Source organism: Schistocerca nitens, chromosome 10 (genome assembly GCF_023898315.1).
Source record: "Schistocerca nitens isolate TAMUIC-IGC-003100 chromosome 10, iqSchNite1.1, whole genome shotgun sequence".
Lineage (NCBI taxonomy): Eukaryota > Metazoa > Arthropoda > Insecta > Orthoptera > Acrididae > Schistocerca > Schistocerca nitens.
In genome coordinates, this window is record NC_064623.1 from 206,112,628 (window position 1) to 206,125,801 (window position 13,174).

The 13,174-nt window shown below is 44.2% G+C and overlaps 1 protein-coding gene and 1 pseudogene across 1 annotated transcript in view; one reads left to right on the forward strand and one right to left on the reverse strand.

Moving 5' to 3' along the window:
• LOC126210003 (apoptosis-stimulating of p53 protein 2-like) overlaps nucleotides 1-13,174 on the reverse strand; it is a 664,157-nt gene that overhangs the window by 519,320 nt on the left and 131,663 nt on the right. The window lies entirely within an intron of this gene.
• On the forward strand, nucleotides 1,176-1,293 carry LOC126210979 (5S ribosomal RNA; annotated as a pseudogene).

Below are 13,174 nucleotides of genomic sequence, written 5' to 3' on the forward strand. Positions count from 1 at the left end.
TGTAGATACGTACCTCGATGCGGCATATCTGTCGATCTGTCGTCAGCATGACGCGAATTATACGGCCACATAAACAGCTGGTGCTGGTGATGGGGACAAGGAGGACGGGCTGAACAATGCGGAATTCAATAACCACGAGCGCGTATAAAACGAAAATTAATACCGCATTATGAATGAAACCACGTCTGTCAAAGATTTTGTTATTGGCAACGCAACGACGCCGCGATATTAATTTCCGCGTATCACCATACGCGAAACAAAACCAGTGATGAAGAAAACTGTAAATTTCAGTTGCCTGTATTAAAGATTTATTATAATGCTAACCTAAGAAAGGGTAAGAAATTCACCCATGAGTCGCAGATCCATTCTGTAGTTTTATTCTGCAATGAAAACAGATTGAATCTGCGAGTCCAGCTATTGAACAGATATGTTCAATGCATTTAAACCGAGTTATAAGGACTCATCAAACATTCGCCTACACATGTTATTATACGACTTTAGAGGGTTCATTGTCAGATTCGAACCTGAAGTCGAATAATACGAGGGTTGGAACTTTAATAGTGGCAACTATTTATTTACAGCTCAAACAAAATAGATACGTGTTTCAAAGTTTTACTGACCTTCAAAGTAGTTACCAGCATTGTGCATAACCCTTTTCCAGCGGTGTGGAAGTCTTAGGATACTCTTAGCAGTGCCAGTTGCGTTGACAGTTCGAGCGGCGCCGTCTATAGTCCGACTAATTTGCAGCAGTTCTGAAGCGAATGCTGTGAAGTGTTTCCTTCAGTTTATAAATCGAGTCGAACTTACGATGGCTTAAGTCAGGGGAGTGCAGTAGTGGGTATAGCACTTAACAGCCCCATCAGTCAAACGAATCAGTAACAGCCAAACAAATCAGTGCTTGAGCATTGTCCTGCAAAATGTTGGTCGGGTGCTGCAGAAAGTGCCATCTCTTCTGTCTCTAAGTTGGTCGTAGGTTGTGTTCCAAAAATGAACAGCATAGCTTCAGAACTGCAATAGACCGCCCCGCTCGAACTGTCAACATTACTGGCACTGCTAAGAGTATCCCACGTCGCTGGCACAATGCTGGTTATTACTTTGAAGGTCATTAAAACTTTCAAACATGTATCTATTTTATACGAGGTGTAAACAAATAGGTGCCACCGTTAAAGTTCCAAGGCAACGGCCTTGCCGCAGTGGATACACCGGTTCCCTTCAGATCAGCGAAGTTAAGCGCTGTCGGGCGTGGTCGGCACTTGGATGGGTGACCACCCAGGCCGCCATGCGCTGTTGCCATTTTTCGGGGTGCACTCAGCCTCGTGACGCCAATTGAGGAGCTACCCGACCGAATAGTAGCGGCTCCGGTAAAAGAAAACCACCACAACGACTGGGAGAGCGGTGTGCTGACCACTCGCCCCTCCTATCTGCGTCCTCAGCTGAGGATGACTCGGCAGTCGGATGGTCCCGATGGGCCACTTGTGGCCTGAAGGCGGAGTGGATAAAGTTCCAACCCTCGTAAATAACAAGTGTGGTCAGAAGCTAGACCAGTCTATACACAGTGTTGCAGAAATGTTACTATGAGCTTCGAGTGGTTGAAGAGGGAGTGTTGAAGAACAGTTCAAGGATAGGAACCCGTGTCCAGTAGCTTCATCCAACGACGGAACAGAGCGTTAAATTTATTGTACACTGATGCACCACAGACAGAACATCTTGCAATGTTGTTTGTTATTCAGTGATCAGGTCTGACTGCCATGATAGCCATTGGAGAAAATGGAATTAGCTGGTGCACAGACTGGCCTTGTCTCCTATGAATGCGATGCTGTGTTGCCTTGGAGGATGACTGCTTTGGACATGGGTTTTCATCTGCAGTTTATTTTTCTCTGGATACAGTGGTAACAGAGCATTCATAAGAGACAAGGCAGATCTACGCATCAGCTAGCTCCATAATCTCGCTCAATAACAAACAACATCGCGGGATGTTCCGGCCTCGGTACGTCAGCATACAAAGTCACGTTTGCTGCAGGTGGGGTTGCCTAGTGGCAGGCGCCGGCGTCTACAGCTTTGGCGCTCTGTAGCGTCGTTGCATGATGTCTCAGTACACAGGTGCTTATCCTCGATTTATTCCTCAAGACACCCCCTACAACTCCTCGAAGTTTGTCGCAACATTTGTGGGACAGCCTGTATGATTCGGTTTCAGTGCACTGAAGATAGCTATTCCGTAGTTGAAATGTAGATCTGGAGCAAAGACAGAGACTGTACTTGCGTCTTATTGCTGGATTCCTTATCCTTTTCTGAAATTTATTACAGTCTGTGAGCACAACGCTTCCAGTGGAATCAAACGTGGTTATAACACTAATCCCAACAGGCAACTCATTTCCGAGAAATTCACCCTGCGAATCGAATGCGGACTCGGCACCACACATCTTGACTGAATTCAAAATAATAATAATCAGCCAACTGCCGTCCACTGCTGAATAAAGCTTCATATGAACACATTCACTGTGCTCGTAATTTCCTCTTTCGCTACAAATATATCCACTTGTTTGTACTTCGATCTTTCCTAGTAATTCCCACAACGCATCTCTACATTGCCCACTGAGCGACAACTGTCAGTTTTTCTGTGCTCTTCGTATTACAACCCCCATCTCTTACTACCACAGAATATTGCCAGTACAGATAAAGCACAACCTTAATTGCAAAACCGTTAATGAATCGCCATAGCACAGCTACGTTTGCGTTAGTATGATTACTGCTATAGATGCTTTAGAACGAAGTAACTAGTTTAATCTGCATGTTTACATTCGCTCAGTTACCATTTTTTGGAGAAATGCAACTTACGGGGATAGAAGTATGTTGTAAGAGTTATATCTGATTTTTGTTCCAGAACATCCTGCGGAAACTTTCATGGAGCATTTTCAACAACATCTCTGAGTGAAAATATTAAATACTGGTTCGGACATGTAGGGGAAGTGCTGTGCATGTGGACAGGCACTGCAAAACAGCTCATCACATTTTTGCATAATTTAAGCAGTCAAGATAAAAATGTTCCCTTCAGAATGGACACTATTAACAAATCCATGAACTTCCTAGACCTCACCACTGTCATCAGCACACAGACACAGTGTTTCAAAATTTATAGAAAAACTACAACTACAGATAGCGTAATACCTTCTTGCTCGCAATACCCAGTAACACATAAACCTGCAACTTTCCTCTCAATGGTGCATCGTCCTACATCTGATCCAATGTCCTAAGAAGATTTCAAAGCAGAATTACACACAATAAAGATTACAGCCTCAACCTGTGGCTACAATCCTGTCCTGATTGACCGCATCCTACAAAGAAACTGAAATTGAACATTATATACCTTCCCTAGGCCCCCTCTGTTGTCTCTTCAACTGTTTGCAGGAAGTGATGTACAATACTATACCTAGGACAAATATCACAGACTGTAGCAAAAGCAATGAAATCCTCCAATTACAGGATTCCCTACAACGTGAAGAACACCACAGCCCAATGTATTTTCAACAGCAGAGATAAAACCCATTTACTAGCCAAGAGCAGGGAATACTTGTCCTGCATGTGATAAGTTTTATATTGACCAATCAGGCAGAGATATAGCAACCAAGATGGCTGAACAGTAATGCAGCTGGAGTTTGCCGAATACTTACTGCACATGTGTTAAGCATATACTGAGTGTGGGCCGCAGCTACTAGCCACAGTCCGATGCCCTCCAATAGCAAACGAAGGCCAAAAACTCAACCTCCTGGAATCAACAAACATGTAGAGCACAATTCCGTTTTAACCAGATATCAGCAAACATAGTTTAACAGTTCCCTCCTTCCAAACTTCACATAATCCTCATAGTTTTCTATTACTTCCCACACTATATGTTCCTTCCTATTCCTCCATTTCTGTATTTACCCATTTTTTAATATTTTATTGCCATTTGCTATGTAATCGATACAGTCTGTTGTTCCAACTGTTAATTCGTTCTTTTAATTGATTTCTGTATCACTTTTTGCATTAATACCTCTTGTAGTCTTGTCAAGTACTAATTTCATTTTATTTGGTTTGTTTATTTAATATAAACTGTTACGTAGTCACATTTTTCGAGTTAGTGGTAATGTTTTTCCTGTTTGCTCCCTTTATATTTATTTATTGTTCAGATTTTTACCTTTTAAACTGCATTACCACCGCATTGTCAAAGACGACATATATTGTGCGTTTGTGCCTCAGTCTAGATAAGTAACGTCCTTTCCAATGTTATGTACAACCAGTATAACGTCTTCAGCGACGGTAATTAGAAGTCTAATAATGGTCTTGTAAGCCGAAAATCGGTTAACCTGAAGAAACTGATCTTGTAGAACATAATAATATAGTGCTTTTCATTTATTATCCTTCAGAGACTTCTTCAAAAAAACTTGGTGTTTTGACAACTGCTTCACTATGTATAGGGTGTTTCAAAGGCTTTGCATCAAACGTCTATGAGTGATGGATCACATCACGGGGAACAACTTCTGTCAGACACACAATGTTGGATGACGTTTGCTGGTGACGAAAGGCGTTGCCGGCCCTGAGATGACGAGAATCACCGAGCGGATAGGATCTCCTAACCAGGTGTGCTATATATCCCAGTAAATTGATATAGTGATTTGCAACGAAAAAGAAAAACGCTTCAGAATGAGTATGTATACGATGAGAAACATGTTTTGTAAACGAACCAGAAATTTTAATTTAGCTGGCCATACTCCATTTCATAAGGAGCAGATTTATAGGCAAAGCGCAAGGAATACGCACACTGCAGAGTGCCTATGCCCTGCTGCATCAGAGGGGCATAAGGAAACTTAGCTTTGCTGAAAAGTGAACATTTTGTCTCTGACAAGATGTTGGATGTGAAGAAGACTTTGAAACATTCTGTAAGTATATAGCGTGATTCAACTACTCCTACCTACAGGTTTTATGCAACTCGCAACGCCTTCAAATACCGTGTGCAAGATTTTCATATTCCCTCACTCGCTATGGACAAAAATGAACAGGACATTCATGTAGGAAATTTACTGCAGTTAAATTTTGTACTGCGATGCGTTTTCACTACAGGCATTCATGAATCTGCCAGAGCACATCAAGTGTCGTGGAATTTAAGACCGCATTAGAGGACTTGCTTCTGGGGAACTCCTATTTCACTTAAGAATAAGTACACAGGCTCTTTGGAAAAAAATGTTTTAGATTATGTTATGATCAACATTAGACTTGTAATACTACAGTTCTTTGTTACCTTATGTCATTATAGTATACTTCTGTCCATATGCCATGGACGGCTCATCGTTGGATCCATTATTTAATATACAACAGTGGAGAAGAAACAGTTTTCGTTACAACGGCGGAGTTACTATTTATTTATTCATCAATGACGCGCAGTTGCGCATAATTCAAGGCATCTCCAGGTTGGCCGATAAATGTTGATAAGCAAGTTATGGACATCGATGAGAAAACATCCGCGAAAAGAAGTTGCCCTCGTCATGTGAAAGAGAAATAGTCGAGGCAGATATATGAGCCCATCATGTATTAAAAGCATAACGTCCGATATCCTTGCCGGGACGCATAATGTGATTCAGCGAATACAAGGCAGGAGCAGGCCTGTATAATCTGTGAAATGGTAAACAAACCGAAAGCGTCGTCCTCCATACTGCAACCAAATACACAGTGCTGAAACTTGGTACGACACAACTTTCATTGTAAGCTACAACCATGTTCTGCCGACGACTAGTTACTCCTGTTGAACAACTGCAGCCATTTGAACGGGACTGCATTGCGAGCGTGTGGGAAGCCCGATGAACGCATCGATAAACTGCTGCTCATGTTGGGCACAATGAATGGGCTCTGTGTGCCTGCCTTCAGGAGTGGTCTATGGAACACTCCCACACCTGTAGACTACGTTCTGGACATGCGTTCAGTACAGATGCACGTCAAGATCGACACACTTTGCGAGCACCGGTGGCCGGCCGAACGTCATCCAGGGAAGAAATTCGGGCACTTGGGCAAGGTACTGTGTCACCGAAGATCATTGGGAACCGTCTGTCCGTGGCTGGACTAAGATCACGTGTGCCTCTGGCCGGGATACCAATGACATAACGACACGGCCAAGCACAGATAGACTGGTGTCGTGAAAGACTGGACTGGAGAGTGGAATGGTCTTCGCCGATGAGGTATGTTCTGTCTGTATGCGAGTGATAGACTTACCCATGAACGGCGTACACCTGGTCAACGACCTATTCTGCAGAGCCTATTCCAGGCCTTATGGTGTGGAGAACCATTAGTTCATCTCGCTGACACATTTGGTGGTTCTGCAGCAGTGTCAGCTACGTTACACAGGTTGTTATCCCACTACCATTGCTATTTCTTCGACAGGTGGGTGATGGGCTTTTTCAGGAGGACAGTGTACGTACACATACGGCTGCTGCGACCAAAGTGCTCTTCGCTGCGCTGACCAGCAAGATCACCAGCTCTCTCCCCCATTGCACACGTATAGGACACGATGAAGCGGCAACTTACTCCTGCTTCCGAGCCCGCGGAAACCATTGCCGAATAGCAACAATGGTTGCAAGATGCTTGGGACAGTCTATTGCAGAATTTCATTCGTGACCTTCATGATCGTTTGCTGGCGAGAATACACGTATGCGTTGCTACAACAGGGGGTGGGGGGGTACAACGTGTAGTGATGAAAATCTTTGGGCAACCTTGACTGTGACGTACGTGTTTCGTGTGGTCTTAATTTGTTATCATACACTCCTGCAGTGATGAACTGTCACATCTCTTGTCAGTAAAATGAGCTTGTCTTTATTCTTGCATTCTTTCGCAGCTGTGTACAAAGGGCACAAAAACTCATAAGGAAAAAGCCTGCTGCAGCGTGACTCGCAAACGCCTGACGCTCAATCGACTGCAGCTTCGATGGCAGCACATTGTTGCGCTGCCGCGAAGGGTAACAGCTGGTGACGTCACGGGTCGCTTGCCCGCACGTCAGTGGCCGCGCGCCTCCCGCATCCAGAGATGAACAGTGCAGCCCTGACAAAGAATGGCAGCTCCCAGTCCCCGCAGAGCTATCGACCGATGAGCCTTCTGTCTGGAGTATCCCAGGTTTTCGAGCGTCTCTTTCTGCGATGTCCAGCTAGACCATGTAGCAGCTGAAAATCTTTTACCGGATATCCAGCTCGTATTCTGAAAAGGGCATTCTATAACCCACCAAATACTGCTCTTGGTGGATGATGTAATGGAGGCGTTCGACCACCAGGAGTTCTTTAGACGCCTACTGCTCGATGTCAACAGAGCTTTGAACTCCGTCTGGCATGAGGCTCTACTGCAAAGTTGCTAATACCCCAACGCCACACGAGAGACTAATGCACAACTAATTGGGTGGATGTACTTTCCATGTACGTGCTGCCGACAGACTGTCCTCACGTCGCGCTATACCCTGCTACCACACCCTTGTGCACCAACATCCTTATTGCATATATACTGCAACGAAGGCTTCTGAAGCCTAATGGTAGTCAAGGGAAGGCAGGATTCGGTTACGACTGTGGACGGGGCCGCAATTAGTTACTACTGGTTGCCTTTTACAACTACACACAATTTATTTTAAACCAGTAATTCCAGACTCGACAATAAATAAAAAATACCAAACGTTATTAATGAAGGAATGAACAACTGTGTAAATAATAGTGTTTTCAGTGAGTTACAACTTAGCAAATCACTATTAAATACAAACCACTGTGATCTGAGCAGAAGGCCTTACACACCAGGAATGGCAATAAATTATGAATTGTTCAAAACTCTCTGCAACATACAAATTACAGGTATTGAAATATTAAAGGCAGGTCGCCACAAACACCGCAGAAGCCATCAGACGCCAGGAACGGCAGTAAATAAGGTTTTAAAGCTTACTGCTGAAATACAAATACCAAATAGGATTTTAAACCAAAGGATCACAATCAGAGCTGAAGGTCTTACACGCAAGGAACGGCAGTAATATAAAAAAAATTGAAACCTGCTGTAAAACAGCAAATACAATAGCAAAGTTAATTAAAAAAAACAAGCAACTAATCCAGATGGTGCTCCAGGAATCGGCCTCTGAGAAGGTCTGACAACAAACACTTTCACGAGCGATGAGATAGGCAGCCAAGAGTGGCATTCACTTCACAAGATGGTAGCTCAGACTAGTGGCAGTCTGACGAATGACTAACGCTGAAGCTACCTGACGTCCGATAAATCAAATGCAACGATGGAACAATACGCCAAAGCCGGAACCGGCGGTCTGCACTACGTCCAGAATACTGTGTTTAGAGCCCCCAGAACGAGAAAGGAACCACGACCACCAGTGTAGACGAATCACCAACCGGCCTACAATCAAGAAAGCTGTCAAATCTACACGCCTTACCGGACAGCAGCGGCAAGGCGAGGAAACCTACGCTGACGTTACATACACTAACCCCTCAGGGCAGGTAACTGGGGCGTTAGCGGCCACCAGCCAAGAAAAATTACCGCTGGATGAACTTAACAAAATGTAACAAGTTGATCGCAGTCAATAGTAATAAGAAGTCGAGGAAAGCTAAGCAGATCCGCCTTCCCCAAGCACTCCACTCGCTGCTCTTCACCTCGGCGACACTACTAGTAGCGACACGAACCCAACTCACTGGAGAATCGCGGGATATCACAGTGGTGGAGGTTTCTCTGCTTGGATAGAAATACACTGATCTTAAAGCTTGCTGGATCAGGTTTACGACGAAGTCGTGCACCCTCGTGACCACAGGCCTTCCATCTGGCAGTCCATGCGTGCCGCCAGCGGTCCCGGCCTGTTTCCGCACTGCGAGGACCTGGATTCTCAGTCCCGAACCGAACTCGCCACTCATACGACCTAGAAAAAACAACGACGACGCTCCAAAGATATGGCAACACTTACTACATATCGATAAACGCCGCCGTTGCCACTAGCGGACAGGCAACGTTTACGAAACCGAGTGGCATCAGTCAACACAAGAAGAAGACAAACTGTGGTGTCACCGCCAGACACCACACTTGCTAGGTGGTAGCCTTTAAATCGGCCGCGGTCCGCTAGTATACGTCGGACCCGCGTGTCGCCACTGTCAGTGATTGCAGACCGAGCGCCGCCACACGGCAGGTCTAGAGAGACGTCCTAGCACTCGCCCCAGTTGTACAGCAGACTTAGCCAGAGATGGATCAATGACGAATACGCTCTCATTTGCCGAGACGATAGTTAGCATAGCCTTCAGCTACGTCATTTGCTACGACCTAGCAAGGCGCCATTACCAGTTTATATTGAGATTATAATTCATGTATCAACAAGAGCGATTTCTCCAATTGTGGATTAAAGTTAAGTATTCCAAGAGCTTCGTACTTTATTTATTAGACTCAATTACTTTAACTGTTCCAGACCTCACGCCAGTCTGCGTGAGCTTAAACGAGTGCATTTCGGCCTCCTCTAGCAACACGGTGTTGGCTCTTCTGCCAACACATCACAAACAACCGCAACCATGACAACTACACGATACCGTCTGGCCTCCAAAAAAGGGCGGAAACTTACAAACAGCACCAAGGCGAGCTGCAGCACGTCTCAGCTCCAGACAGAAATAAGTCAAATCGACGAGTGGCCGACAAAATGGCGGCTAGCTTTCAATCCAAACAAGACGCAGACTCTCACCATTCTGGAGAGGGTCAGTCAGCACCTCTATTACCCGTCATCGTCAAAGGAACAGCTGTAAACTGGCCAACATCGGTCCATGCCTCTGTGTGTCACACTGGACAGACCTCTAACGTGTCTCAACACGTAGTAGTAGTGTATGGCCTGTCCACTGAAAGACTCAGGGACCTATATCCAGTTCTTAAGCCACACTCTACGGATGCCGGTCTAGTTATCTACAAGTGCATCATAAGACCTCTCCCCGAGTACGCAGCGGATGCCTGGGGCAGCACCGAGCGAGGTGGCGCAGTGGTAGTACACTGGACTCGCATTCGGGAGGACGACGGTTCAATCCCGCGTCCGGCCATCCTGATTTAGGTTTTCCGTGATTTCCCTAAATCGCTCCAGGCAAATGCTGGGATGGTTCCTTTGAAAGGGCACGGCCGACTTCCTTCCCCATCCTTCCCTAATCCAATGAGACCGATGACCTCGCAGTTTGGTCTCTTCCCCCAAACAATCCAATCCAATCCTGGGGCAGCGCTGCCGACATCCCCATCAGGTAGCTGCAACGAATTCCGATCAGGGCCCTTCCGTCACGACAATTGTGTCCACTGACTCTTGGGCCGCGAATGAAAGCGAGATATCGGAAAACTGCAAGGAAATTCTCCCAACAGACTGCTGGCTCGGCAAGTATACAGATCACAAGCGTGGCCAAGTAAGGCGAGTATCAGCTTGCTCTACAATGGTCACACCATAAAAAATAAATAAATGGAAATGTATGTGAGAAATATTGCAGCCCTTCGAAATAAACGGCAAGCCGATGGCCTATTCCCAACAATTTTTAACTGCGTTCTAGAAAAAACAGTGAGAATTCGGAATGAAAAGCTGAATGAATATAAGATCTCATCAATAAGGCAGTGAAGAGGAAATAAAAATATTGGAATTAATTGTCTCGCACTTCCTCAAAATGTGATAGCTATTGTAAAATGAAATCAATTTTTTTTAGAAGAAACACCAAAATCTTCAAAGAACTGATCTCGCATGCGTAAAACAGGGCGATACTTCTGATTACTTTACAAAGGAGTTATTGTGTTGAATACTTCACGTTGAGAATGTCAGCGAGAAGAAGTATGGAAAAGGTTTGAAATTACATTTCAGCTCTAAGCAAACGTTTTTCACGCGTATGTTTACGGTGTCATATCCCTCGATCCATGCGTGGTGCAACGATAAAATTTTGCATATACTGTACATTCACTAATGTATGTGAATATTGTCTGCGTATTGCGACGCGAATGGAGCCGGTGGTAATGAAGTAATACAAGATGACAATTATTGAACTATATGCAATAAAATCGTCATAATTTCTGACAGTCTGCATTTGGACATTGAAACTGCACGGTCGGCCGCGGGGTACGGTGGTGATTAGCATGCGCATGGATGCTTTGCTTTAGCGGCGAAGCCCACTTTCATTTGGAGGGGTTCGTCAATAGGCCAAACTGGCGTATTGGGGGGACTGAGACTCGACATTTTACGATCGTGAAGTCTCTTCATCCTCCACGGGTGACTGTGTGGCGTGCACTGTCCAGTCAACAAATAATCGGTGCGATATCCCCGGATGGGGCGGTGACTGCTGAAAGGTACATGAAGGTTTTGGAAGGTGATTTCATCCCCATTATTCAACGTGACACTGACTTCGACAAAATGTGGCTCATGCGAGGCGGAGCTCGACTCCATCACAGCCGGAGAGCGTTAGATGTCCTGCACTTTAGCGACCGCATTTTAGCTCTGGGATACCCAGAGGCCACTGGCATGGGCCTCGATTGACGGCCATATTCTCCTGGTCTGAGCACATGCGACTGCTTTTTGTGGGGCTGTATTAAAGACAAGGTGTACACCAATAACCCCAAAACCATTGCTGAGCTGAAAATAGCCATTCAGGAGGTCACAGACAGCATCGATGTTCCGACACTTCACCGGGTCGTGCAGAATTTCCGTATTCGTCTGCGCCTCATCATCGCCAATGATGGCAGGCGTGTAAACATGTCATAACCTGAATCCGAATATCTGAAGTGACGTTTACATGTCGAATAAAGTGTGCGCACACTGTAGTTTGTAACTAATTTACGTTTTTTCCATATAGCTCAATAACTGTCATCATATAAGTTAAAACGTAATGGCTGCAAAAAGTCACTAAGTAGCGATAAACATTTTTGCTTTCATCATTCTGTACGGGATGTCAGCGAGGATAAGTTTCACGGAGGTGTGAAATTTGTAAGTAGGCTGTTTAGGTTTTTGTGTTCGTAACGCCACGCAGCGCTCTGTATGAAAATCACTGACTGTCCTGTGTGCAGTCTGTGGCTGGTTGGCATTGTTGGGATATTCGGTGTTGTAGTGTTGGGAAGTTGGATGTAAACAGCGCATAGCGTTGCGCAGTTGGAGGTGAGCCGCCAGCAGTGGTGGATGTGGGGAGAGAGATGGCAGAGTTTTGAGAGCGGATGATCTGGACGTGTGTCCATCAGAGACAGTAAATTTGTAAGACTGGATGTCATGAACTAAAAAATATATATATATATATATATATATATATATATATATATATATATATATATATATAAAGACTTTTGAACACTATTAAGGTAAGTACATTGTTTTTTTTCTATCAAAATATTTCATTTGCTAAGTATGCCTATCAGTAGTTAGTGCATTCAGTAGTTAGAATCTTTTATTTAGCTGGCAGTAGTGGCGCTCGCTGTATTGCAGTAGCTCGAGTAACGAAGATTTTTTGTGAGGTAAGTAATTTGTGAAAGGTATAGGTTATTGTTAGTCAGGGCCATTCTTTTTTAGGGATTGTTAAAAGTCAGATTGTGTTGCGCTAAAAATATTGTCACTTTAGTGATGATCAGAATAAGTAAAGAGAGACATGTCTGAGTACATTCAGTTTTGCTCAGCTGTTTGAAAATCAAATAACGTAAGAGGTTTATCAGCACAGTAATTCACAAATTTTTCTTAGGCGACGTTTCATATGGCGACCCTGCCAGGATCCATATGAAATGTCCCCTAAGAAAAATTAGTGAATTACTGTGCTGATAAACCTCTTACATTATTTGATTTTCAAACAGCAGAGCAGAACTGAACTGAACATACTCAGACATTTCTCTCTTTACTTATTCTGATCAACACTAAACCGACACACAATATTTTTTAGCACAACACAATCTGACTTTCAATAATCTCTACAAAAGAATGGCCCTGACTAACAATAACCTATACCTTTCACAAATTACTTACCTCACAAAAAACCTTCGTTACTCGAACTACTGCAATACAGCAAGCGCCACTACGGCCAGCTAAATAAAAGATTCTAACTACTGAGGGCACTAACTACTGATAGGCATAGTCAGCAAATGAAAGATTTTGATAGAGAAAAAACAATGTACTTACTTTAATAGTGTTCAAAAGTCATTATATATATATATATATATA